The 26,694-nt window shown below is 39.3% G+C and overlaps 1 long non-coding RNA gene across 1 annotated transcript in view; it reads left to right on the top strand.

The window, feature by feature from the left end:
- Positions 1 to 26,694, top strand: part of LOC143677213 (uncharacterized) — a 352,942-nt gene that overhangs the window by 15,890 nt on the left and 310,358 nt on the right. The gene's annotated exons all lie outside the window — the stretch shown is intronic.

The raw sequence follows: 26,694 nt of genomic DNA, 5'->3' as shown, positions 1-26,694 counted from the left end.
GGCTTTAATTACCCTGATGACTCATGGTGTTGAGCATCATGTCATATGCTTTTTGATCATTCATATATCTGCTTTTGTGAAGTTTCAGTTAAACATTCTGCCCATTTTTAAACTGAGTAATTGAGTTGCAAGAATTCTGTATGCAATCTGGGTAAAAGTTCTTGGTTTGATGTGTTTGCTTACCAAACTGGCAAATATTTTTTCCAATGCCAGCCCTTGCCTTTCAGTTTTGTGACTATCTCCAAGTTCAAGGAGTTTTCATAGTTTCTACAGGTCACCCATAAGCCGACAACCTTAGACCCCAGATGAAGAACATCTGTTCTAAGCTTTCAAACCTGACCAAATGATGACACTGGTGCTGGGGGCAGAAGTAGACCCGTGAAGACAGAGCATTTTTTATGAGTGACACAGTGTGTGTTGTTTCAGATCAGTTGGGTTTTAAGAGATGACAGTAGAGATAAGTGAAAGGTGAACCAGATTCACACTGTCCCTACCTAATATCCCGAGAAATTGCAGCACCTGAGTTGCAGGTTGAAGGTATGCCACTGAGTTAGACCTCTAGAGGACAGTCTGCAGAGAACATAAAATAAACAAGAGATTGAGGGCTGAAGGCTGAGAGAATGATAATCCTAAGTAGGGAGAGGAAGAAGAGGAGACATGAGAGGACTGAAAGAAGCCTGTATCATTGGATTTGGCTTTTGAGGCATTGACCAGGATAGCGGACCCACAAGTGGACTTGGAGAAAATGAGAAAAGATAAAATGAAGTGCATAAGAAAGGGCCTGCAGATACCCGGGGGAGAACAGATGGGACTGGAGAAGGTTTTCCAACAGAGAAGAGGTAGGAGGAGGAGGAAGACCAGACAGACTGGGTTTTGCAGAAAGGGAGAGAAGAATTTGAGTGGCTGCTGTGAACTGGGCATTTTGGGAGAGAGAAGGATGAGTTCAGAGGATTTATGGCAAGTTTTGATCTGTGATTCCAGTGTTACCTTTTCTTCATCTCTCCTTCAAGAAAATTTCAAGTAAAGAGTTTTGATGCACTTCAAAGCTTTTGGAGTAAGATTTGAATTTATTCTGAATGCCACTACATGCCAACACTGACCTCAAGGCAGCCCTATTTTATTCAGGTTCCCCAAAGTAGTTCTCATTTCAGGGTAAGAATTTGTCTGTCTTATTCTCTGTTTAGAAACTGTTGATACTTTATAAGCCTCAGCAGATGTCAGCACCGCCTTTGCTGCATCCCCTAAGTTTTGGTATATTCGGTTTTCATTTTCATTTACCTCAAGATATTTTCTAATTCCTCTTGCGGATTTCTTCTTTGACCCACTGGTTGAGAGAACATTGTTTACTTTCTACATTTCTGTGAATTTTCCATTTCTCTTTACTACTGATTTCTGGCTTCATTTCATTATCATTGGAGAAGATATATTATATGATTTCAATATTTTTAAATTATTGAGACTCGTTTTATGAATTAACATATGGTTTATCCTGAAGAACAGTCCATGTCCACTAGAGAAGAATGTATAATATGCTGCTATTGGGTGAAGTATTCTGTCTGTTAAAACTAGCTGTCTTAATGTATCATTAATATTGCTGTTAGATGCATATATATTATAGTTGTTATGCCTTCTTGTTGAATTACCCCTTGATCAGTACGTAATGGCCTTCTTTTCCCTCATAGCAGTTTTTTGCTTGAAGTCTATTTTATCTGATAAGAGTTTAGCTACCTAGCTCTCTTTTGGTTACTATTTGCATTGTGCATTTTTTCCTTCACTTTCACTTTCACTTTCAACCTACTTATATCTTTGAATTTCAGGTAAGTCTCTTGTAAACAGCGAATAGTTGGGTCATTCCTTTTTATCCATTCTGTCAATCTCTGACCTTTTGACTGGAGAGTTTAATCCATTTACCTTTAAAGTAACTATTGATAATGCAGTACTTTCTTCTGCCATATTCTTATTTTGTTTTTGTAAGTCTTAAACCTTTGTTGACATTCAATTCTTCTGTTAATCTCTACTTCTGTATTTATTTTTTTGCATTATACCATTTTGAGCCCCTTATTATTTCTTCCTCCGTGTATTTTTCACTGTGTTTATAATAGGGTTAAAATTAAACATCCTAAATCTGTAACTATCATATTTGATTTAATATGAACTTATCTTCAACAGCATACACATACGCTGTTTCTATAACCCTCCACTCCCCCACATTTTGGGGGGGGTGTGGTACATAAGCTGAAAATTGAACCCAAGTCTCCCACATGGCAGGTGAGCATTCTACTACTGCCCCACCTTTTTTGTGCTTGTTACAATTTATATTGTATTCCAAAGAGAATACAATTGTATTCTCTTGTATTCCAAAGCCATAAATTTATCACTACTTTTTATGCATTTGCATTTTAGCACCTTCAAAAGTAAGAATTAGAGTTACATAAGAAAAAATACAGTACAACAGTACTGGCATGTAAAAGTACCCATTTGGTTACCTTTATCAGAGGTCTGTATTTATCTAGCTGTTTTGATCCTCTATCTAGTATTCTTTCCTTTCAGTCTGAAAAACTCCCTTTAGTACTGCTTATAGGGCAGGTCTAGTGGTGATGAACTCCCTCAGCTTTTGTTTATCTGGGTGTCTTAACCTCTCCATTTTAAAAAGAAAATCTTGCCAGATATAAAATCTTTGGTTGTCAATTGTTTTGTTTCAGACAAGATTTTTTGTGCCACTGCCTTCTTGCCACCATGGTTTCTGATAATATGTACTAATCTTACATGGATCCCCTTGTACATAGTTTGTTGTTTTTCTCTTGCAGTTTTCTTAACTCTCTCCTTGTCCTTAGCATTAGAAAATTTGATTACTATATGTCTGAATGTGGTTTTCTTTGAGTTCATCCTGTCTGAAGTTCCTTGGGCTTCTTGAATGCATATATTCATGTCTTTTGTTAAATTTAGGAAGTTTTCTGCCAGTATGTCTTTGAATATTACTTCTGCTCCTTTCTCTCTTTCTTCTCCTTCAGTCGTCTTGTCTTCAAGATCGTTGATTCTTTCTTCTACCACCTTCAATCTGCTGTTGAGGACTTCTAGGAAATTTTTCATTTCAGTGATTGCATTCTTAAACTCAAATATCGCTCTGGAGAAAATTCCATATTTTAAAGTCATTGTTTTCCTCAAATCTTTTAGTTCTTTCTCTATTTTTTCCTTGATCTCCTTCTTAAAGTTTCTACCCAGTATGTCCAAATTCTGCTTCTTTGTTGATGGTTTCTGGATTTTTATTTTGTCTGTGAATGGGCCACTATTTACCGTTTCTTTGTTCATCTCGCGATCTTTTGTTGCATTCTGTACATTTTAATTTTTTAAAGTGTAAACTCTGGGATTTATCCTTGAGCAGTCTGTTCATTAAGTTTGTGTCCAACTAGTGATATGCCAGAGAGTTTTTGAATGCCAGGAATTAATCAAAACAAACAAGCCAGGGCAAGAAGTACATTTTGCAGTCTTTGCACACTGGCTCTGCTTTAGCTGGTAGTCTCCTTCCGAGCTTAGCCCTCCTAACAAGATCAGCCCAAGGCAAATGGGAAGTGCACGGTCCTCTCTTTCTTATCTTAGTCTGTACGGAGTAGAGCCATGGAGTTTGCTTCTTTTCCTCAGCTGGTGCTGGCTAGAAGACTTTAGAATTTCCCATTTACAGTTTCCAGGAGTGTAAGTGATTGCCCCACCTCTATTCCCTTTGAAACAGCTCTCTTATCCTCCTGGGTTCTTTACTGAGTGACTTAATACAGGTAGTCCTTTGCTCCAGGCCACTTCAAGTTAATTGTTTTTCACATTGTCCCAGTTGTCTGCAAGCTGCTTCTCTGCTCTCAAATTCTGGGATGGACAACCTGAGACATACCCCTCCATTTGGTCCCCCAGACTTCCACCCAGTAGGATGGCACTGACATACATGCACCACAATATACACAGGGGCCCCCTTCACAATGTTTGCAAATTGGCTCTGCCTTTGTCAGTGCTCTACATCAGGGTTTAGCCCTCTTATCTTGTTCAGGCCAAGGAGAATGTGAAGCGTAGGTTCTCCCCATCTTTTCTGAGCTTGAATTTTGTCCTGGGCTTGTGCTTACATGTGGCCTTAGGAATTCCCCCATTTGCAGGAGTTCAAATACCCTATCTCCTCTCTATGAAATAGACTCTCTTCCCTTCTCTGGTGCTTTGTTGTATGACTTAAAGTAGGTAATTCTTTGCTGCAGGCTGGCAATTGACTTGTTTCTTACACTGCTTTAGCAGTCTGCAAGCTGCTTTAGCCTGCAGGGCTAGTTTTGGGAGGGCCAGCCAGAGATGAGTTTCATGGTTCAGTCTTTCAGACTCCCACCTGATAGAATGCCACTGATATACAGGCACCCCAATATGCACATAGGGGTTACTCTGCTCCCTTCAGAACAGGGCCAGGGACCCACAATGGAAGCCCAGGCTGGCTCCACACTTTGACAGGGGTGGGGAAGAGGCCAGCAAGGTTGCCACAAGCTTCTACACTTTTTAAAGGTTACTACCTTTTTTAAGGCACTCATGCCATTACTGCAATCCTTGAACTGGTTTCCAGAGTTTTGAGGAAGATGGTTCTGCCAGTTTTTGCTGGTTGTCCAAGATGGCTGACCATCTTGGTTGGCCAGAACAATCCCAATTCCTAACCATGCTCTGGAGAGGACTGAAGATCGCAAACAAACTGAATGTACAAAATCTTCTGGAGCACTCTAAGAACTGTGATACATTAGCAGCAGGAAATTCATTGGTCTGAGGAACACCATGTGTGATTTATGCCAGGGCAGGGCTCTTATGTTGGCAACTTGCTTCTTCATTTCCTTGGATTTGTCTCCCTTAACCATAGACTGGGTTAAATCTCCCAGTGGACACTTTTCAGCAAGATTTATCATTCTGGTCATCATCTGTACATTGTCAATTTTCTCTACCACAATACAAAACTCACTACATCTACTTTGTTTATGGTTATTCTTCAGTGCCTAGGGACACCACAGGGGCTTAATAAATGTACTGATTGAATGGTTGATTGCTTTGATGCTTTTTATGTTCCCAGTGAATGAGCCACAAACTAAAAAGGAACAAGGGTCCTCCTCTCCTGTCCCAGGACTCTTCCAGGGATATGAGAGAGGGCATCCCACCAGATAAAAAGCTGAGGTGCTGCCTTAATTTTTTTGCAGATGTAAAATCATAGATTTCATCTCTGTAAGTTTCCTGAGAGCTTCTCTAGAGATTCTGTTCACCAAAGAGGATGCAGAAAGTTTGAACAACTTGACCAGATATTCAGAGAGCAAGCACAAACTGAGGCCCTTAACCCAAGTTTTGGACTCCCAGGTCAGTGTCCTGGCCAGTGGACAGTTCAAGAGGCAGTGTGGCCGAGTGGTGCCATCCACAGACCCTAGAACCAGAAAGTCTGGGTGTGAAAACCAGCCCCACCACCTAATAGCTGTCTGACCTTGGACAAGTTACTTAACCTCTTTAGGACTTGGTTCCCTTAATCTTTAAAAACAGATGATGATTATAATGCCTATTTCATAGGGTTGCTCTGAGAAGTATGAAGATTTTAATACATACGAAAGTATTTAGAACCATGCTTGGTGTATGTGAAGCACTGTGCAAATGAGGGCTGCTATTAGCAGAGAGGGTTGTATGATGTCCCTCATGTGGGGTCAGGAGCCACCGGATGCGTTTCTTCTGTTTAGAGAGAAACACATCAGCAGCAAGTGAGCAACTGAATTAGAACTTTACTCCAGAGTCTCTGGGGCTGCTGTAGTGTCTTAAGTTGTACCTGCCCCACCCCTAGTCTTGGTTCTCTCCCTACTGGTGCGGGACCTTGAGTGAGTCCCCTTCCTTCTCTGAGCCTCAGTTTCCTCATCTGTACAATGGAGATGGTAATATCTACCCTGCTCCATCTTGGTGCCACAAGGGGAGGAGGGAGAAAGTACTGTCAAACAGGAACACCCTGGAGGAATGTGAGTTCACAATTACTTTCTGAGCAAATGAGTTGTTAGGGGGAAGTTTTGAGTCAGAAATATTTTTCCTGCAAGAAGTTGCTCAGAATCTTGGCTTCTTAGGAAACCAAATGACCTCAAGTGGCGAGCAAACAGTTCATTTCATTCGCTCCATCTGTGCCCACACTGGGCGCTGCCAGTGGCGGGTGGCACAGTGCCCAGGCCGGCTGCTAGGGCCGGTGCTGTGTACCGCTACTTGGGGCGGCCAGGAAGAGGCAGGAGACATCTGTGAGGGGGCGGAAGCGGATGCGGCATTTATAGTTGGAAAACAATATGCATTTGTCAGGGTTTTGCTATTTCTTTTCTAAATTCAGAACATTTGGGGAAAGAACAAGAGGGAGGATTACTGATTTCCCCCTCTAGGAAGGGCTGATGGATGGGTAGGAGACAGAAAGCATCAACACTTTTCTCTCCCCGCACCTGCCCCCATCCATCTCTCTTACCAGCTCTTAATCTCTTCCCCTCACCCATTGCCTGATCTTTATCACTCCCCCTTCTCCTCCACGGCCTCCTCTTGTTCCCTCCTGCTCTTCTTCTCTCCCTTTCCTCCTTCCCTGACCAAAACAAAGGGCTGCTTGGTTTCCTTGTTACAAGTCTCAGAAAGAGTTGTCCTGGGAAGTTTTTTCCCTTAATGTAATGCAAATCTCTGGGATGAGCAAAGTGCAGCACTGCTATTGGAGGGTCTGGAAACGGGGTGGGGCCAGTGATACAAGGCAGGTGGGGGGAAGGAGGTAGGTAGCTCACCCATACCCAGCTCAGGGCAGAAGTGCTCTTTAGCAGAAGGAAATATAAAGTTTGGAACCCTACGGATGTGATAATCCAACAGGTAGGCGGTGGTGTAGCAAGAGAAAAGACTGACAAAGAGAAGAGGAGGAGAAGGAATGGCAGAGGAGGTGGGGAGAGGGAGTTCTTCAACCCCAAAGCTGACAGGGGTCCTAGAACAAGGCCTGGGCTGGGTGTCAGGAGACCAGTGCTCTGAAATCCCAGTTCCAATCAGACCTTCCTGAGCTTGGTGAGCCACACAACCTCACTGGTCCCTAGATGAGGGAGAGAGGATCTAAGGCAGGGTTTCTCAACCTTGGCATGACTGACAATTTGGGATGGAAAATTCTTTGTTATGAGCCTGCTCTGTGTTTAGCAGCATCCCAGGTGTCCACCCTCTCAATGCCAGTAGTCACTCACCCCAGTTGTGACAATCAAAAATGTCTCCAGAGGTTGCCAAATGTCCCCTGGGGTCAAAGAGTGCCCTTGGTTGAGAATCACTGATCTATATGGTTTTGTTTGGAATTGTTATTCCCATTGGGAGAAAGAAGAATTTGGTTTGGGCCTTTGGCATTTTTTCAACAGGTCTTCGAGCCCTCACTTTGTAAAAGATGAGTCTGAGATTTCTTCTGATCTTTATTCTGCAGGTAAGAAGCAAAATGGAGAGAGGTTTGGCACTGGGCGATGTAGCCAGCCAGTTTATCAGAAAATAAGATGGGGTGGGAGGGTGTCCATTGGACACCATGACAAATGGTTAAATCCACAAAACAGTGGGCTGGGCTGGATAGATTTTGTGATTTGATTTTGTTTTGTTGTCATTATTTTAAATAATATTTTGGAAATAATGGAGAAAACCTACCACAAAACTCATGTAGAGAGAATGTCAATTCTGGTAAACTGAGACACAGACAAAGAAAGCCCTTATGTAATCCTAGTCAGAACTAGTCTTGAGTTTCTGCCCCAGATCTCAGCTCATGTGCTGGTCCTTGATGTGGCCACAGACTGTACCCTGGCCAGTGTGTACATGGTGAGATCTTGGGAGGTGGAAGCCATATGCAGGGGCCAAACCTGCTCATCCGTCAGTTCCTAGGGCCTAGTACAGCATGTGCTCTCGTGGTCTCCTGCAATGGTAGAGAAACCTAGTGACGTAGGGAGGGAGAGCTGCAGAGCCCTGTGTCACATAGTCAAACTCAAGATGGAGTAGGAAAAGAGAAAGAATCTGGATTACCTGACTCCATACTACAATTACATGAAAGAATAGACCCTTATGTGTTTTGCACTGTTTTTTTCAACCTCCTTATCTCTTTGACAATTATAGTTAACTGATCAAGTTTTTGAAGCTCGGATCCATGCACTTTTCCTTGATGTTAGCCCTCAAGATCCTGCTTCAATGTTACCTTTTTTCAATGAAGAATTCCTTGATCCTTGCAACCTGAGGCAATCTCGCTATCCTCTTACCAATCTCTTATCTTTGTCAGTTCCTCTCTTACAGCGCCTCTTCCTCATTGCGCTGTTACCAATATCCATACTTCCCTTGTTTCCCATTTTCTTTCCATTTTATCTGCTTGGAAAAATCTCAGCTCTGGACCGATTCAACTGTCTTTTTCCTTCTTTTCTTTTCTTTTTTTTTTCCTCTCTCTCCCTCCTTCTCTTTTCTCTTAGTCATTTATCCAGCAGATTTTTAGTGAGTGCTTGCTCTGTTAAGTGTTAGGATAGGCTCTGAGTATCTAATGGTGAACAAAACATGGTCTTTTCTATGTCTAGTTGGGGAGATAGGCAATAAATGAATGTAGTTCTATTGAGATCATAAGAATGATATCGAGATGAAGGGGGAACTCAGTTAGATAAGTGGATCACTGACATTTTCTAAGAGTAGGTAACATCTCAGAAAAGAAGGATGAGAACGGGCAGGTGTGTGGAGAACTCTCCAGGCAGAGGGTGCAATATTTCAGACTTAGAGTTGAGAGAGAGCGGATGTGATCAAGGAACGAAAAGGCAAATGTGGCTGGAGTAGAGTGAGTAAGATGGAGAGAAGAACTGGTGACTGATCAGGCAGGGAAGTGATAGATCATGGAAATGAGTTTGGATTGTACACTGAGAGTATTTGGAAGCCATAAGAAGGTTTTGAGCTGGGAAGTGGCATGATCTGATTTATGTTTTTAAAAACATCACTCTGAGACTTATGGAATGGTGATGGGAGGAGCATGGTGAACCCAATGCCTAGCAAACTAACCATTTAACTATTAAAAATTATTTTTAAAAGACATTTAAAATCTCTGGAAAATTTCCCAAGGTAATACCACAAATGAAATATTTTATTCAAGAAAATCAACTAAGTGTTGGTAAGAACAATGAGAATTGGTGGCATTTGAACCATAAGAACATGTAGCTCCCACTCATAGGGCAGAATCTGTACTCTAGGTATATAGCACACTGAGAAAACTCATACGCAGAGGTGTCACTCTGGGAGAAGTGGGCCTCTGTCCCCACCCCTGGCTCCTGCACAGTCTGCTTAGGAGGAGAGATAGGCCTTAAAACCTTCCTAAGGGGACTGACTGACTTAGAGTGTGGGGAATTTCATACCTAAGAGTATGGTTGAAAACAATGGAGAAATTGACTGTAAGCAATTGAGAAGAGACTGCAACTCCATAATTCTCATAGCAACAAGTAAACTGGTAGACCAGCTAGAAGTTTAGCAGAAAGATCAGGGAAAGAGGGAGCTAAGAAGAGTCCTTCTGGGGTGAGAGCACCCTCTAAGATGGGCAACACTCTGCTCCTGCAAAAGGACCCTACTTTACTCAGATCAGACTATAGAGCAATTTATGCTCCAAGGTGTTGTGAAAAACATAAGGCTATATTCTAGTAATTAGTGGAAACTAGCTTCTGGGTGTAACAGCAATAGAGGCAGACCAGCTCATTCTCTGCGTCCTCTGAAGAAGGACACCAGAGGCTACACTCTGGGGAAAAAAAAGACTTCACTGAACTAGTCCAACCAAGAAACTAAACAAATAAGCAAGCAAACAAGAAGCAATAAGCAAACAAGCTGGAAGGTAGGGTGGAATCAGTGCCCAAAGATTCTTCAATGTTATCTAAAATCACCAGTTTTCAGGAAAAAATTTTGAGACATGCAAAGAAACAGGAAATTGTTCCCCATAAGCAGGGACAAAAGCAGACAATAAAATTACCTATGAAGGGGGTCAAGATGTTAGACATAGCAGATAAACAGTTCACGGCAGCTACTATAAATATATTTTAAAAGCTAAAGGGAACCATGTCTAAGGAATTAAAGGAAGGTGCTAAGACAATGCTCCATAAAAGAGAGAATATCAATAAAGAGATCGAAATTATTGAAAAATAACCAAATGGAGTATCTAGAGTTAAAAGTACAGTAACCACAATAGAAAATTCACTAGTGTAGTTCAACAGCAAATTTGAGTGGACAGAAGAATCAGAGAACTGGAAGATAGGTTGATAGAGATTACACAGTCTGAAAACCTAAGAAAAAACAATGAAGAAAAATGAATAGAACCTCAGAGAAATGAAGGACATCATTAAGCACATCAACATATACATAATGGGAGTACCAGAAAGAGAAAAAGAAAGGAGCAGATAAAATAATCTATGGAGAAATAATGGCTTAAAATTCTCTAAAATCTGATGAAAAATATGAATATATATATATTCAAGAAACTCAAAAAACTCCTGTTAGCTCCCAGGTGTCATAGTGGCTAATTAAGTCAAACCAAACTGAAAACCATAATCAAGGCCTTTATTCACTTACTGTGTTAATATAAGCAAGTGATTACATAGGAAAAGTTACTGGCTTCCTCAATGTTCCATTTTCCCCCATGAATGGCACTGGACAAGGGTCAGATGGCATGTAGCATGGATGGGATAGGGTGGGGGAATTATCTCACTGCCGAGGGAGCCCCGAACATGGGCAGGGGAAGGAGAAGACAAAGGGCTAGATGTGGAAAAGTACTACTACGGAGTCAGAGTGGACAAAAGTATTTTCAAGGTTTCCAATAAGAAGATCTCAACAAAGACAAACTAAACAGTATCTCTGCCAAGTCCTCCCCAAAAAGGCCTCCTAATGGAGGCATCTGGGTTAGGAATGCACTATGCATCAGAGCATGGCTTGCTAAGGAATCTGAGTCCTGAGTCCTTGACTATAACTCACTGCAGAGATTGCAGTGCACTAGCTGTGCAGCACATCTGGTTTGGGGAGGGCAGCTTTTCTATTGAGACTTGTCAGGTAAAGATTTTGTGATTGCCTGAAAGGCACACACAAGATTTTGGCCAGGAGCCAGACTCCTCAATTCCAAGTAGGATAAACACAAAGAGATCCACATCCTGACATGTCATAGTGAAAATGTTGGAAGTTAAAAACAGAGAAAATCTTAAAAACAGCAAGAAAAAACATGACTCATAATGTACAAGAGAAACTCAAAAGATTAACAGCTACATCTCATCAGAGACAACAGAGGCAAGATGCAGTGGGATGATATTTTCAAAGTACTGGGAAAAAGAAAAACACTGTCAACCAAGAGTCTTATTGCCAGCAAAACTATCTTTCAAAAATTAAGGCAAAATAAATAAGTCTTTCCAGATAAATGAAAACAGAGATGATTCACTATTAGCAGATCTGCCTTACAAGAAATTCTAAAAAAAGCTCTTTGAACTGAAAATAAGTAACAACAAATGGAAATCCATATCTGAATGAACAAAAAATGAGTGCCAGTAAATGCAAGTATGTCAATAATTACAAAAGACAGTATAATTGAATATTTCCTCTCTTAACTGACTTAAAAATAAGTTGCATGAAGAATGTATATAATTGTATTGTTGGGTCTATAGTCATACATGGAAATTACATATATATAGCAAGAATAACTGTATTGGGGCAAGGAAATAACACCAGATGATAAAACAAATCCACAGTAAGAAATGAAGGGAACCAGAAATGGCAAATAAGGTGTGCTGGTTTGAAAATATCATGTACCCCAGAAAATCCATGTATTAATTCTGATTCCAACTTGTAGAGGCAGCTATTTCTTTTACTCTTGATTTAATAATATAGGTGGAATCTTTTGATTAGATTATCCCATGGAGCTGTGACACACCCAATTGTGGGTGTTCATTTTTGATTAAAGGGAGATGTGACTCCACCCATTCAAGGTGGGTCTTGACTCGATTACAAGACTCCCTTAAAAAAGGAAGCATTTTGACGAGAGTCAGAAACAACAGAAACTTCAGAGCAGAGCTGACACGCAGAGAACAGACACATGGATGCTTGACGATGCTTGGAGCCCAGCAGATGTCACCATGAGATGTCAAGCAAGCCAGTACCTGGGGAGAGCCAAGGGAAGCCAAAAGATGAAAGCCAGCCCTGGAGAAGCAAAGTGAGGAACCCCACAGGAACAGAGCCTGAAAGCAATGGAGCCCAGGGGCAAGGACCCAATAGATGCCAGCCACATGACTACCCAGCTGACATAAGTGTTTCTGACTCATTGACCTTCCTTTAGTTATGGTATCTTTCCTTGGATGCCCTAGTTGGACATTTTTATAGGCTTAGAACTGTAAAACTGTAACTTAATAAATTCCTCTCTTTAAAAGCCATTCCAGTTCTGTCATATCACATTCCGACAGCTTGCAAAGTAATACAGAAAAGGAGATGAGGCAATAGAACTATATAAAAGTTTCTATATCTCACTTGAAATAAGTTAGCATAAACCTAAAGTCAATTCTGATAAGTTCAGACATATATTGTAGGCCCTAGAGCAACTACTAAGAAAATAAATCAAAATAGTTAAATCATTAAAGGAATAAAAACATTACATGTTAAAATATTATTTTAATGCAAAAAACATTGAAAGGAGAACAGGGGAACAAAAAAGATATGAGACATGGAAAACAGATAAATGACAGACATAAATTCAAACCTATTAAAAGCATCATTAAGTGTGAACATATTAAAATCCTATCAAAAGACAGAGATATTAGAATGGATAAACAAGCTTCAACTACATGCTGTTTAAAGGGAACACACTTTAGATTCAAAGATATGAATAGGTTGAAAGTAACAGTATGGAAAATACGTACTATATAAATAATAATCACAAAAGAACTGGAGTGGGTATACTAATATCAACAAAATAGACTTTAAAACAGTAGCAGCAACAAAAAACCTGAGAAATAGAGTGAGACATTTTATATGAGAAAATGGTCAATTCATCAGGAAGCTATAACAATTATCTACATATTTGTACCTAACAACAGAATCCCAAAACATATGAAGCAAAAATGACACAAATGAAGAGAGAAATAGAAAACTCAACAATAAAAGCTGGAGATTTCAATACCTCATGCTCGGTAATAGATAGAACAACTGGACAGAAGATTAACAAGGATACAGCAGACTTTAACAATACTATAAACCAACTAGACTTAACAGACATTTATAGAGCACTTCACCCAACAAGAGCATAATGCATATTCTTCTCTAGGGTGCATGAAAAATTCTGAGATAGACCATATAGCTAGATAAAGCAATCCTCAAAAATTGAAAAAGATTAAGATCCTATAAAGTGTGTTCTATGACTACAATGGAATTGAATTAGAAATCAATATGAGAAGGGAATTTAGAAATATGGGGAAGTTAAACAACACACTCCTAAATATTAAGTGGATCAAAGAAGAAATATGAAAGAAATGGAAAACCCTTTGAGATAAACGAGAATAAAGACACAACACACTAAAATGTATGGTTTCTAGAAAGAGTGTTTAATGTGGCATTCACGGTTGCAAATGCCTATATTAAAAAAGAAGAAAGATCTCAAGCCAATCATCTAAATTTCCACCTTTAGAAACCTGAAAAAGTAGAGCAAACTAAGCTCAAATCAAGTAGAAGGAAGAAAATAATATAGAGTGGAAATAAAGAATAAAAAAACAGTAGAGAAATCAATAAAAACAGAAAGTCAGTTCTTTGGAAAGTTCTTTTAAAAGGTTGGTAAACCTTTAGCTATACTGGCCAAGGGAAAAAAGAGAAGACTCAAATTACTAAAATCAAGTGAAAGAGGCCGTATAACTACTGACATGAAAGAAAAAATAATACACGAGAATACTATGAACCATATGCTAACAAATTAGATAATGTAGAGGAATTGGGCAAATACCTGCAAAGACATAAACTACAGAAAACTACTCAAGAAGATATAGGTACTTTGAATAGACGTATAGCAGGTAAAGAGATTGAATTAGTCATTTTAAACCTTCCTACCAAGAAAATTCCAGGTCAGAAGATCCCCCTGGTGAATTCTATCAAACACTTAAAGAAGAATTAATGCCAATCATTAATTGATATCAATGTGATGGTTAGGTTCTGGTGTCCACTTGGCCAGGTGTGCTGGTTTAAAAGGATATATGCCCCCTAAGAAAGCCATGTTTTTATTTATTTATTTATTTATTTATTTTTAATCCATATGTTTTACTCATCTGTCCATAAGGTAGATAAAAGAAGCATCAGACACAAGGTTTTCACAACTACACAGTCACATTGCGAAAGCTACATCATTATATAATCATCTTTAAGAAACGTGGTTACTGGAACACAGCTCTACATTTTCAGGCAGTTTCCTCCAGCCTCTCTGTTACATCTTAACTAAAAAGGTGATATCTATTTAATGCATAAGAATAACCTCCAGGATAATGCTCTCAACTCTGTTTGGAATCTCTCAGCCACTTTATTTTATTATTTTTTTTTATTATTAATTAAAAAAAGAATTAAAACAATTAGAAATCATTCCAATCTACATGTACAATCAGTAATTCTTAATAACATCACATAGTTGCATATTCATCATTTCTTAGTACATTTGCATCGATTTAGAAAAAGAAATAAAAAGACAACAGAATAAGAATTAAAACAATAATAGAAAGAAAAAAAAACAAAAACAAAAAACCTATACCTCACATGCAGCTTCATTCAGTGTTTTAACATAATTGCATTACAATTGGGTAGTATTGTGCTGTCCATTTCTGAGTTTTTATATCCAGTCCCATTGTACAGTCTGTATCCCTTCATCTCCAATTATCCCTTCTCTCTTTTTTTTTTTTTTAATTAACGGAAAAAAAGAAATTAACCCAACATTTAGAGATCATACCATTCTACACATGCAATCATTAATTCTTAACATCATCACATAGATGCATGATCATCATTTCTTAGTACATTTGCATTGGTTTAGAAGAACTAGCAACATAACCGAAAAAGATATAGAATGTTAATATAGAGAAAAAAATAAAAGTAATAATAGTAAAATCAAAACAAAACAACACAAAACAAAACAAAAACCTATAGCTCAGATGCAGCTTCATTCAGTGTTTTAACATGATTACTTTACAATTAGGTATTATTGTGCTGTCCATTTTTGAGTTTTTGTATCTAGTCCTGTTGCACAGTCTGTATCCCTTCAGCTTCAATTACCCATTGTCTTACCCTGTTTCTAACTCCTGCTGAACTCTGTTACCAATGACATATTTCAAGTTTATTCTCGAATGTCCGTTCACATCAGTGGGACCATACAGTATTTGTCCTTTAGTTTTTGGCTGGATTCACTCAGCATAATATTCTCTAGGTCCATCCATGTTATTACATGGTTCATAAGTTTATCTTGTCTTAAAGCTGCATAATATTCCATCGTATGTATATACCACAGTTTGTTTAGCCACTCTTCTGTTGATGGAGATTTTGGCTGTTTCCATCTCTTTGCAATTGTAAATAATGCTGCTATAAACATTGGTGTGCAAATGTCCGTTTGTGTCTTTGCCCTTAAGTCCTTTGAGTAGATACCTAGCAATGGTATTGCTGGGTCGTATGGCAATTCTATATTCAGCTTTTTGAGGAACCGCCAAACTGCCTTCCACAGTGGTTGCACCCTTTGACATTCCCACCAACAGTGGATAAGTGTGCCTCTTTCTCCGCATCCTCTCCAGCACTTGTCATTTTCTGTTTTGTTGATAATGGCCATTCTGGTGGGTGTGAGATGATATCTCATTGTGGTTTTGATTTGCATTTCTCTAATGGCCAGGGACATTGAGCATCTCTTCATGTGCCTCTTGGCCATCCGTATTTCCTCTTCTGAGAGGTGTCTGTTCAAGTCTTTTTCCCATTTTGTAATTGGGTTGGCTGTCTTTTTGTTGTTGAGATGAACAATCTCTTTATAAATTCTGGATACTAGACCTTTATCTGATATATCATTTCCAAATATTGTCTCCCATTGTGAAGGCTGTCTTTCTACTTTCTTGATGAAGTTCTTTGATGCACAAAAGAGATTGTGCATCAAACTCCTCTTTTGAGGAGTTCCCATTTATTTATTTCCTTCTTCAGTGCTCTTGCTTTAGGTTTAAGGTCCATAAAACCACCTCCAGTTGTAAGATCCATAAGATATCTCCCAACATTTTCCTCTAACTGCTTTATGGTCTTAGACCTAATGTTTAGATCTTTGATCCATTTTGAGTTAACTTTTGTATAGGGTGTGAGAGATGGGTCTTCTTTCATTCTTTTGCATATGGATATCCAGTTCTCTAGGCACCATTTATTGAAGAGACTGCTCTGTCCCAGGTGAGTTGGCTTGACTGCCTTATCAAAGATCAAATGTCCATAGATGAGAGGGTCTATATCAGAGCACTCTATTCGATTCCATTGGTCGATATATCTATCTTTATGCCAATACCATGCTGTTTTGACCACTGTGGCTTCATAATATGCCTTAAAGTCAGGCAGCGCGAGACCTCCAGCTTCGTTTTTTTTCCTCAAGATGTTTTTAGCAATTCGGGGCACCCTGCCCTTCCAGATAAATTTGCTTATTGGTTTTTCTATTTCTGAAAAATAAGTTGTTGGGATTTTGATTGGTATTGCATTGAATCTGTAAATCAATTTAGGTAGGATTGACATCTTAACTATATTTAGTCTTCCAATCCATGAACACGGTATGCCCTTCCATCTATTTAGGTCTTCTGTGATTTCTTTTAGCAGTTTTTTGTAGTTTTCTTTATATAGGTTTTTTGTCTCTTTAGTTAAATTTATTCCTAGGTATTTTATTCTTTTAGTTGCAATTGTAAATGGGATTCGTTTCTTGATTTCCCCCTCAGCTTGTTCATTACTAGTGTATAGAAATGCTACAGATTTTTGAATGTTGATCTTGTAACCTGCTACTTTGCTGTACTCATTTATTAGCTCTAGTAGTTTTGTTGTGGATTTTTCCGGGTTTTCGACGTATAGTATCATATCGTCTGCAAACAGTGATAGTTTTACTTCTTCCTTTCCAATTTTGATGCCTTGTATTTCTTTTTCTTGTCTAATTGCTCTGGCTAGAACCTCCAACACAATGTTGAATAATAGTGGTGATAGTGGACATCCTTGTCTTGTTCCTGATCTTAGGGGGAAAGTTTTCAATTTTTCCCCATTGAGGATGATATTAGCTGTGGGTTTTTCATATATTCCCTCTATCATTTTAAGGAAGTTCCCTTGTATTCCTATCTTTTGAAGTGTTTTCAACAGGAAAGGATGTTGAATCTTGTCGAATGCCTTCTCTGCATCAATTGAGATGATCATGTGATTTTTCTGCTTTGATTTGTTGATATGGTGTATTACATTAATTGATTTTCTTATGTTGAACCATCCTTGCATACCTGGGATGAATCCTACTTGGTCATGATGTATAATTCTTTTAATGTGCTGTTGGATACGATTTGCTAGAATTTTATTGAGGATTTTTGCATCTGTATTCATTAGAGAGATTGGTCTGTAGTTTTCTTTTTTTGTAATATCTTTGCCTGGTTTTGGTATGAGGGTGATGTTGGCTTCATAGAATGAATTAGGTAGTTTTCCCTCCACTTCGATTTTTTTGAAGAGTTTGAAGAGAATTGGTACTAATTCTTTCTGGAACGTTTGGTAGAATTCACATGTGAAGCCATCTGGTCCTGGACTTTTCTTTTTAGGAAGCTTTTGAATGACTAATTCAATTTCTTTACTTGTGATTGGTTTGTTGAGGTCATCTATGTCTTCTTGAGTCAAAGTTGGTTGTTCATGTCTTTCCAGGAACCCGTCCATTTCCTCTAAATTGTTGTATTTATTAGCATAAAGTTGTTCATAGTATCCTGTTATTACCTCCTTTATTTCTGTGAGGTCAGTAGTTATGTCTCCTCTTCCATTTCTGATCTTATTTATTTGCATCCTCTCTCTTCTTCTTTTTGTCAATCTTGCTAAGGGCCCATCAATCTTATTGATTTTCTCATAGAACCAACTTCTGGCCTTATTGATTTTCTCTATTGTTTTCATGTTTTCAATTTCATTTATTTGTGCTCTAATCTTTGTTATTTCTTTCCTTTTGCTTGCTTTGGGGTTAGCTTGCTGTTCTTTCTCCAGTTCTTCCAAATGGATAGTTAATTCCTGAATTTTTGCCTTTTCTTCTTTTCTGATATAGGCATTTAGAGCAATAAATTTCCCTCTTAGCACTGCCTTTGCTGCGTCCCATAAGTTTTGATATGTTGTGTTTTCATTTTCATTCGCCTCGAGGTATTTGCTAATTTCTCTTGCAATTTCTTCTTTGACCCAGTCGTTGTTTAGGAGTGTGTTGTTGAGCCTCCACGTGTTTGTGAATTTTCTGGCACTCTGCCTATTATTGATTTCCAACATCATTCCTTTATGGTCCGAGAAAGTGTTGTGTAAGATTTCAATCTTTTTAAATTTGTTGAGACTTGCTTTGTGACCCAGCATATGGTCTATCTTTGAGAATGATCCATGAGCACTTGAGAAAAAGGTGTATCCTGCTGTTGTGGGATGTAATGTCCTATAAATGTCTATTAAGTCTAGTTCATTTATAGTAATATTCAGATTCTCTATTTCTTTGTTGATCCTCTGTCTAGATGTTCTGTCCCTTGATGAGAGTGGTGAGTTGAAGTCTCCAACTATTATGGTATATGAGTCTATTTCCCTTTTCAGTGTTTGCAGTATATTCCTCACGTATTTTGGGGCATTCTGATTCGGTGCGTAAATATTTATGATTGTTATGTCTTCTTGTTTAATTGTTCCTTTTATTAGTATATAGTGTCCTTCTTTGTCTCTTTTAACTGTTTTACATTTGAAGTCTAATTTGTTGGATATTAGTATAGCCACTCCTGCTCTTTTCTGGTTGTTATTTGCATGAAATATCTTTTCCCAACCTTTCACTTTCAACCTATGTTTATCTTTGGGTCTAAGATGTGTTTCCTGTAGACAGCATATAGAAGGATCCTGTTTTTTAATCCATTCTGCCAATCTATGTCTTTTGATTGGGGAATTCAGTCCATTGACATTTAGTGTTATTACTGTTTGGATAATATTTTCCTCTAACATTTTGCCTTTTGTATTATATATATCATATCTGATTTTCCTTCTTTCTACACTCTTTTCCATATCTCTCTCTTCTGTCTTTTTGTATCTGACTCTAGTGCTCCCTTTAGTATTTCTTGCAGAGCTGGTCTCTTGGTCACAAATTCTTTCAGTGACTTTTTGTCTGAGAATGTTTTAATTTCTCCCTCATTTTTGAAGGATAATTTTGCTGGATATAGGAGTCTTGGTTGGCAGTTTTTCTCTTTTAGTATTTTAAATATATCATCCCACTGTCTTCTAGCTTCCATGGTTTCTGCTGAGAAATCTACACAAAGTCTTATTGGGTTTCCCTTGTATGTAATGGATTGTTTTTCTCTTGCTGCTTTCAAGATCTTCTCTTTCTCTTTGACCTCTGACATTCTAACTAGTAAGTGTCTTGGAGAACGCCTATTTGTGTCTAATCTCTTTGGGGTGCGCTGCACTTCTTGGATCTGTAATTTTAGGTCTTTCATAAGAGTTGGGAAATTTTCAGTGAAAATTTCTTCCATTAGTTTTTCTCCTCCTTTTCCCTTCTCTTCTCCTTCTGGGACACCCACAACACGTATATTTGTGCGCTTCATATTGTCCTTGAGTTCCCTGATACCCTGTTCAAATTTTTCCATTCTTTTCCCTATAGTTTCTGTTTCTTTTTGGAATTCAGATGTTCCATCCTCCAAATCACTAATTCTATCTTCTGTCTCTTTAAATCTATCATTGTAGCTATCCATTATTTTTTCTATGTTTGCTACTTTATCCTTCACTTCCATAAGTTCTGCGATTTGTTTTTTCAGTTTTTCTATTTCTTCTTTATGTTCAGCCCATGTCCTCTTCATGTCCTCCCTCAATTTATCGATTTCATTTTTGAAGAGGTTTTCCATTTCTGTTCGTATATTCAGCATTAGTTGTCTCAGCTCTTGTGTTTCATTTGAGCTATTGGTTTGTTCCTTTGACTGAGCCATATTCTCAATCTTTTGAGTGTGGACAGTTATCTTCTGCTGCTGGCGTCTGGGCATTTATTCAGATTTCTCTTGGTGTTGGACCCAGCAAGGTTGTAATATTTTTCTGTGAAATCTCTGGGTTCTGTTTTTCTTATCCTGCCCAGTAGGTGGCGCTCGTGGCACACGTTTGTCTGCGGGTCCCACCAGTAAAAGGTGCTGTGGGACCTTAAACTTTGGAAAACTCTCGCCGTCCTGGGGGTTCGCTAGCCGAAGCGGCTTGAGCCGGCCCGGGGTCCGAACGCAGGGAGGGTGTCCGAACGCAGGGAGGGTTGCTGGTCGCCGCAGCCAGGGAAAGAGCCCGTCTGAATTTCCTAGTCGGCCCTGGGCAACAAGCGTGGCGGGAGGGCGCCAGCGGCAGCGGCCCGCCCGAGAGAGTGCACGTTCCCCGGGAGTCACGGGGTCACCGTTCTCCGCCGCCTGGGGGTTTCCGATCCAATTCTCTCAGTTGGTCCGGGGGCTGCGCGTGGTGTGGGCGCCAGTCGCCTTGGTTTCAGGGGACCACCTCTCCAATTCTCCCAGCCGGCCCGGGAAGGGGGAAGGGAGTAACTCCGGCCGCTTGCCACCCCGCCCGGTAAGGCCCGCGCGCCTCGGCGATCTCACCCGAGCTGCTTCTCTCAGCCAGCCAGCCGTTCCAGGATGGGGTACGCTGTCTTTTTTATCTCTGTTGTGGCTTTGGGTGCTTTCTGTATCGTTTCTACTCCCCTAGTAGGTGTCCTGGAGAAGAAACTAAGATCCGCGCGTCTTACTAAGCCGCCATCTTCCAGGAAGTCCTCGCCACTTTATCAGAAAGCCATGTTTTAATATAAATCCCATTTCGTAAAGGTAGAATAATCTCTATTCAATACTGTATGTTTGAAACTGTAATGAGATCATCTCCCTGGTTGATGTGATTTAGTTAAGAATGGTTGTTAAACTGGATTAGGGGATGACATGTCTCCACCCATTTGAGTGGGTCTTGATTAGTTTCTGAAGTCCTATAAAAGAGGAAACATTTTGGAGAATGAGAAACTCAGAGAGGGCAGAGAATGCTGCAGCACCACGAAGCAGAGAGTCCACCAGCCAGTGACCTTTGGAGATGAAGAAGGAAAACGCCTCCCTGGGAGCTTCATGAAATAGGAAGCCAGGAGAGAAAGCTAGCAGATGATGCCGTATTCGCCATGTGCCCTTCCAGCTGAGAGAGAAGCCCTGACTGTGTTCGCCATGTGCCGTCTCACTTAAGAGAGAAACCCTGAACTTCATCGGCCTTCTTGAACCAAGGTATCTTTTCCCTGGATGCCTTTGATTGGACATTTCTATAGACTTGTTTTAATTGGGACATTTTCTCGGCCTTAGAACTGTAAACTTGCAACTCATTAAATTCGCCCTTTTAAAAGCCATTCCATTTCTGGTATATTGCATTCCGGCAGTTAGCAAACTAGAACACCAGGTGATAGCTCCCAGTTGTCTGGTCAGGCAAGCACTGGCCTAACCATTACTGCAAGGATATTTTGTGGCTGGTTAATAACCAGAAGACTGGGTTATTAAATCATCAGTCAGTTGATTGTAGCTGCGGCTGACTACATCTACAGTCAACTAAAGGTGTATCTTCCACAATCAGTTGGATTTGATCCAATTACTTGAAGGCTTTTGAGAAGAAGAATTTTCACTTCTCTAGCCAGTGAGCCTGTGGAGTTCTTTGAGACACTTCAAGGGAATTGCCAGCTTCACAATCTGCCATATGGATTTTGGACTCTTGCATTCCCCAGTTGCATGAGACACCTTTACAAATCTCATATTTATAGATACCTCCTTTTGGTTCTGTTTTTCTAGATAACCTTGACTAATATAATCAATCATATCAAACAATTCTCATTATGAATATAGGCACAAAAATTCTTAATAAAAATACTAGCAAACTGAATCAAAGAATATAAGAATTTTTCACCATGACAAGTGGGATTTATCCCAGGACTCAAGATTGGTTAAACATATGAACAGCAATCATTGCAGTACACCACATTAATAGAATAAAGGACAAAAACTAAATGATCATCTCAAAGACTCAGACAAAGCATTTGACAAAATTCAACACCTTATGATAAAAACACTCAACAAACTAGAACTAGCAGGAAACTTCCTCACAACCTGATAAGGGGCATCTACAAAAACCCATGTTTAACATCATATTTAATGGTAAAGTGGGAGATTTCTCTCTAAAATCAGGAAGAGAACAATGACATCTATTCTTGCCACTCCATATCCTAGTTCTAGCCAGGGCAATTAGGAATAAAAAGAAATAAAAGCCATTTAGATTGGAAAGGAAGAATGTAACTGTCTATAATCATGTCTATAAAAATGTCTATAAATACAAACCACCTTGTATTTAGAAAATCTAAGAAGAACATTAAAAACTATGAGAACAAATAAGTTTAGCAAGTTTGCTATGCAAAATCACTAACAACTCAATGCAGAAACAATAATCTTTTCAACATATGGTGCTTGGACAACTGGGTATTCACATGTCAAAGAAGGAAGTTAAACTCCTCCCACACATCATACTCAAAAATCAAGTTAAAATTGATCATAGGTCTAAAGGTAAGAGCTAAACCTGTAAAGCTTCTAAAAGAAAACACAGAAGTAAATCTTTGTGATCTTTGGTTAGGCAATGGTGTCTTAGATACAACACCAAAAGTACAAGAGTCAAAAGAAAAAATGGATAAATTAGATGTCATCAAAATTTAAAATATTTGTATTGAAACTGTTAACTAAAAAAAATTGCAAAGACAGCCTTAAGTGTGGGAGAAAATATTTTCAAATCATATATCTGATAAGAGACTTGTATCTGGAATATAGTAAAGAACTTTTACACCTTAACAATGAAAAGAGAAATAACCCAATTAAAAATGGCAAGGGTCTGAAAAGACATTTCTCCAAGGAAGATACACAAATGGAAGTTAGGCTGATGAAAAGATGCTCAACATTATTGGTCATCAGGGAAATGAAAATCAAAACCATCATGATAGATGCCTTTTCACACCCACTAGGATGGCTATAGTCAAGAAGATGGATAATAACAAGTATGGACATAGCTAGTAGGAATACAAACTGGTGCCACCATCTTGGGAAAGGTTGGTGTTCCTCAAAAAAGTGAAACAGAGCATTACCTTATGCTCTAGTTTGCTAGCTGCTGGAATGCATATATCAGAAATGGAATAGCTTTAAAAAGGGGAAATTTAATAAATTGCAGGTTTACAGTTCAAAGGCCATGAAAATGTCCAAATTAAGCAAGTCTATAAAAATGTCCAAATAAAGGCACCAACAAGAAGTTACCTTCACTCAAGAAAGGCCGATGAAGTTCAGGGTTTCTCTCTCAACTGGAAAGGCATGTGGGGAACATGGAAACATCTGCTAGCTTCCTCTCTCGGTCTCATGAAGCTCCTCCAGGGGTGTTTTCCTTCTTCATCTCCAAAGGTCTCTGGCTGTGTGGACTCTCGTGGTTCTCTAAAAGGGACTCTCTCTAAAATGCTTCCTCTTTTAAAGGATTCCAGTAAACTAATCAAGACCCAGCTAGAATGAGTGGAATCACTTCTCCATCTAATCAAGGTTAATACCCACAGCTGGGTGTGCCACATCTCTGTGGAGAGAATCTAATCAATTTTCCAGCTTATAGTGTAGAATAGGAACTAAAAGAAAGGGTTGCCTCCAAGAGATTGGATTAGGATTAAAGCATGGTTTTTCTAGGGCACGTAAATCCTTCCAAACTGGCACACCGTATTACTCAGAAATTCCACTCTTAGATATATGCCCAAGAGAAATGAAAATACACATCCACAAAAAACCTTGTACATGAATGTCCACAGCAGGATCATTCGCAAGAGCCAAAAAGTAGAAACAACCCATATTTCATCAATTTATGAATGGATAAAAAAATGCATTTGTTGATAAAGTGAAATAGTCAGCCATAAAAAAGGAATGCAGGTCTGATATATGCTACAACTTGAATAAACTTTGAAAACAGACTAAGTGAAAGAACCCAGCCACTAAAGACCACATATTGTTTGGTTCCATTTACATGTAATGGCCATAACAGGAAAATCTCTAGAGATGGAAAGATTAGTCATTGAGCTGAAGACTTGGGAGTAGGGGGAATGGGGAGTGGTCTTGCCAAGGTCATCGGTGACCTTCTTTTTTTTCCGGTCCCTATTTTCTCTGACCTCTCCGGTAGTATTGGATGTAGCTGACCACTCCCTCTGTCTAGTTTCTGGGACTCTACACTTTTCTGCCTTTCCTCCCATCTCCCTGGCTGCCTCTGCCAGTCTCTTAGTGTTAGTGTTTCTCCAGGGATCTGTCCTCCCCCTTATTTCTTTTCATTAACACTCTCCCTTGGCAATATTTTTCACTCCTATATAGAGAAGGGTCTGAAATCCATTCTCTCCCTTTTCTGGTGACATCATGGGAAAGAAATAGGACCAGTTCAAATTCTTTAATCCAGTAATGCCAGACCTACTGGAAAATGGATCTTGGGCAAAGTTGATCATAAACTGAGAGTGGTGAAGGGAAAGCCTCAAAATAAACTAAGGCATTGCCATGCTGGAGACCCGGATTTGATTCCTGGTGCCTCCCCATGCAGATAAATAAACTAAGGCACTGAGTACAAAGCAGACAAAAAGTCAGTGTCCACCGCAGCCTTGGCTTTGAGTCTCCTGATGGAGGGAGATAACCTTTGAGGAGGTGTTCAGGCTACTCTTGGACTGTGCTGCCACAAAGTTACCGTAACAACCCACGCCTTATTCTTAAAGGCAGATTATGGAAAATATCAGCAGTTTTTCTCTAGGTCACAGGCTCCCAAAATTTCTCAGGTCATGGGCCCTTAGTGTGTCAGTAATTTTTTTCAGTGTTTCTAGGCCAAAAGAAATACCTGATTGTTGTATTTATTAAGTTGTTAGGTCCAAACAATCTAATATAGTGGTTTGTTCAATGTCCAACAGATGTCTCTCTGTATCCATAGCGTCCCTATGAATTTGCCATAGTGTCCCGGGGCACCTCAGTGAACCTTTTAAGAACTATGGCTCTAAGTGTTAAAATTCTGATGGCATATATATGATAATCATGTAGCATGACTAATCACAAATCAGTTGACAGGATAATGTTTAAACTTAGAGGTTCCATATCATGATAAAGGTTGGTTAAATGTTACAATGGCAACAATGCTCCATCTCATTCATCTTAGCAGCCCCTTCCCTGTACTGAAGACATTTCTCCACCGGAAACTTCACATGGTATTTTTTGTTACTCGCTACATGTTAGGAATATGTGCTTATGAGCAGACTTACCTTGAGGATAAATACTTATTCAGCCTTATCTTTTTACTCTTATTTTTTTCCTCAGGATCCAATTTCTGATCATCTTTTTTCACTGCTCACGTTGGAAGTCTTCTCCTGTGGAGCAGAAGGGTATGCTCTCCTTTTCCACACCACTCAGCTTGCTACCAGTCCTCTCTTCTGGTTTATTCTTGAACCAAATTGATGATGCTCATCTCCACCTGACAGATGCTCACCTACATTTGTTCTCCATACTTAGAAAGTTCTCACTTCTCCCTTTGATTATCTTCCTCCAAGTTTCAGCTTCTCTGAGGAATCTTCTGGGTTCCACCAAGTGTAGTGACGGCTCCCTGTGCAGTACACAGTCTTCCCAGGTGGTCCCACACCCTCTAGCATTCAGTTGGATGGGTTGGCTGTGGGATGTTTAACCATTTGCCAAGAAACTCCATGAGGACAGCCTCTTGTCTTCTGTTTAATCCCCCACAGTGCCTGGTACTCTGAATTCTCAATAGAAGACTCAATGATTGAGTGCCACCATTTGCCTCTTTCCTCTGGATTTGGATTTCCTATTGGATTTTCTGGACCCCCACTAAAGATGCAGTCACAATTTAGGAAGTGCAAAGCTTTAAATGGAAGCTTGGCCTTCTCCCATGACCTATAGCACGGCTGATACTTCTTCAGAAAATGTAAGAGGAAATGCTTTCAAACTTTCATCTTCCCACCAGTCTAACCTGATCCTTCAACACTTTTAAAGCACCAATTTCTGGAAATCATTTCTTCAGAAGTTCACAGGATCCTGGTATTTGGCTGCCAATCCACATTAGCCAGGTAGGAAATTCCAACCAGAATTTCCACAATTAAAGGACTTCTCCAATATCCATTCCCCCCCTTAAAAAAATATTTTTATCGAGAAATCTTCACACACATACATTCTATACATAGTGAACAATCAGCAGTTCACAATATCATCACATAGTTGTGTATTCATCACCATGATCATTTTTTGAAATTTGCATCACTCCAGAAAAGAAATAAAAAGAAAAAAGAAAAAACTCATACATACCATATCCCTTATCTCTCCCTCTCATTGACCACTAGTGTATCCATCTACCCAATTTATTTTACTCTTTGTCCCCCCTCTTATTTATTCATTTTTTAATCCATATTTTTTTTACTCATCTATTCATACCCTG

Source organism: Tamandua tetradactyla, chromosome 3, assembly GCF_023851605.1.
Source record: "Tamandua tetradactyla isolate mTamTet1 chromosome 3, mTamTet1.pri, whole genome shotgun sequence".
In the NCBI taxonomy this organism is placed as follows: Eukaryota; Metazoa; Chordata; class Mammalia; order Pilosa; family Myrmecophagidae; genus Tamandua; species Tamandua tetradactyla.
This window is presented reverse-complemented; position numbering and strand designations above follow the sequence as displayed.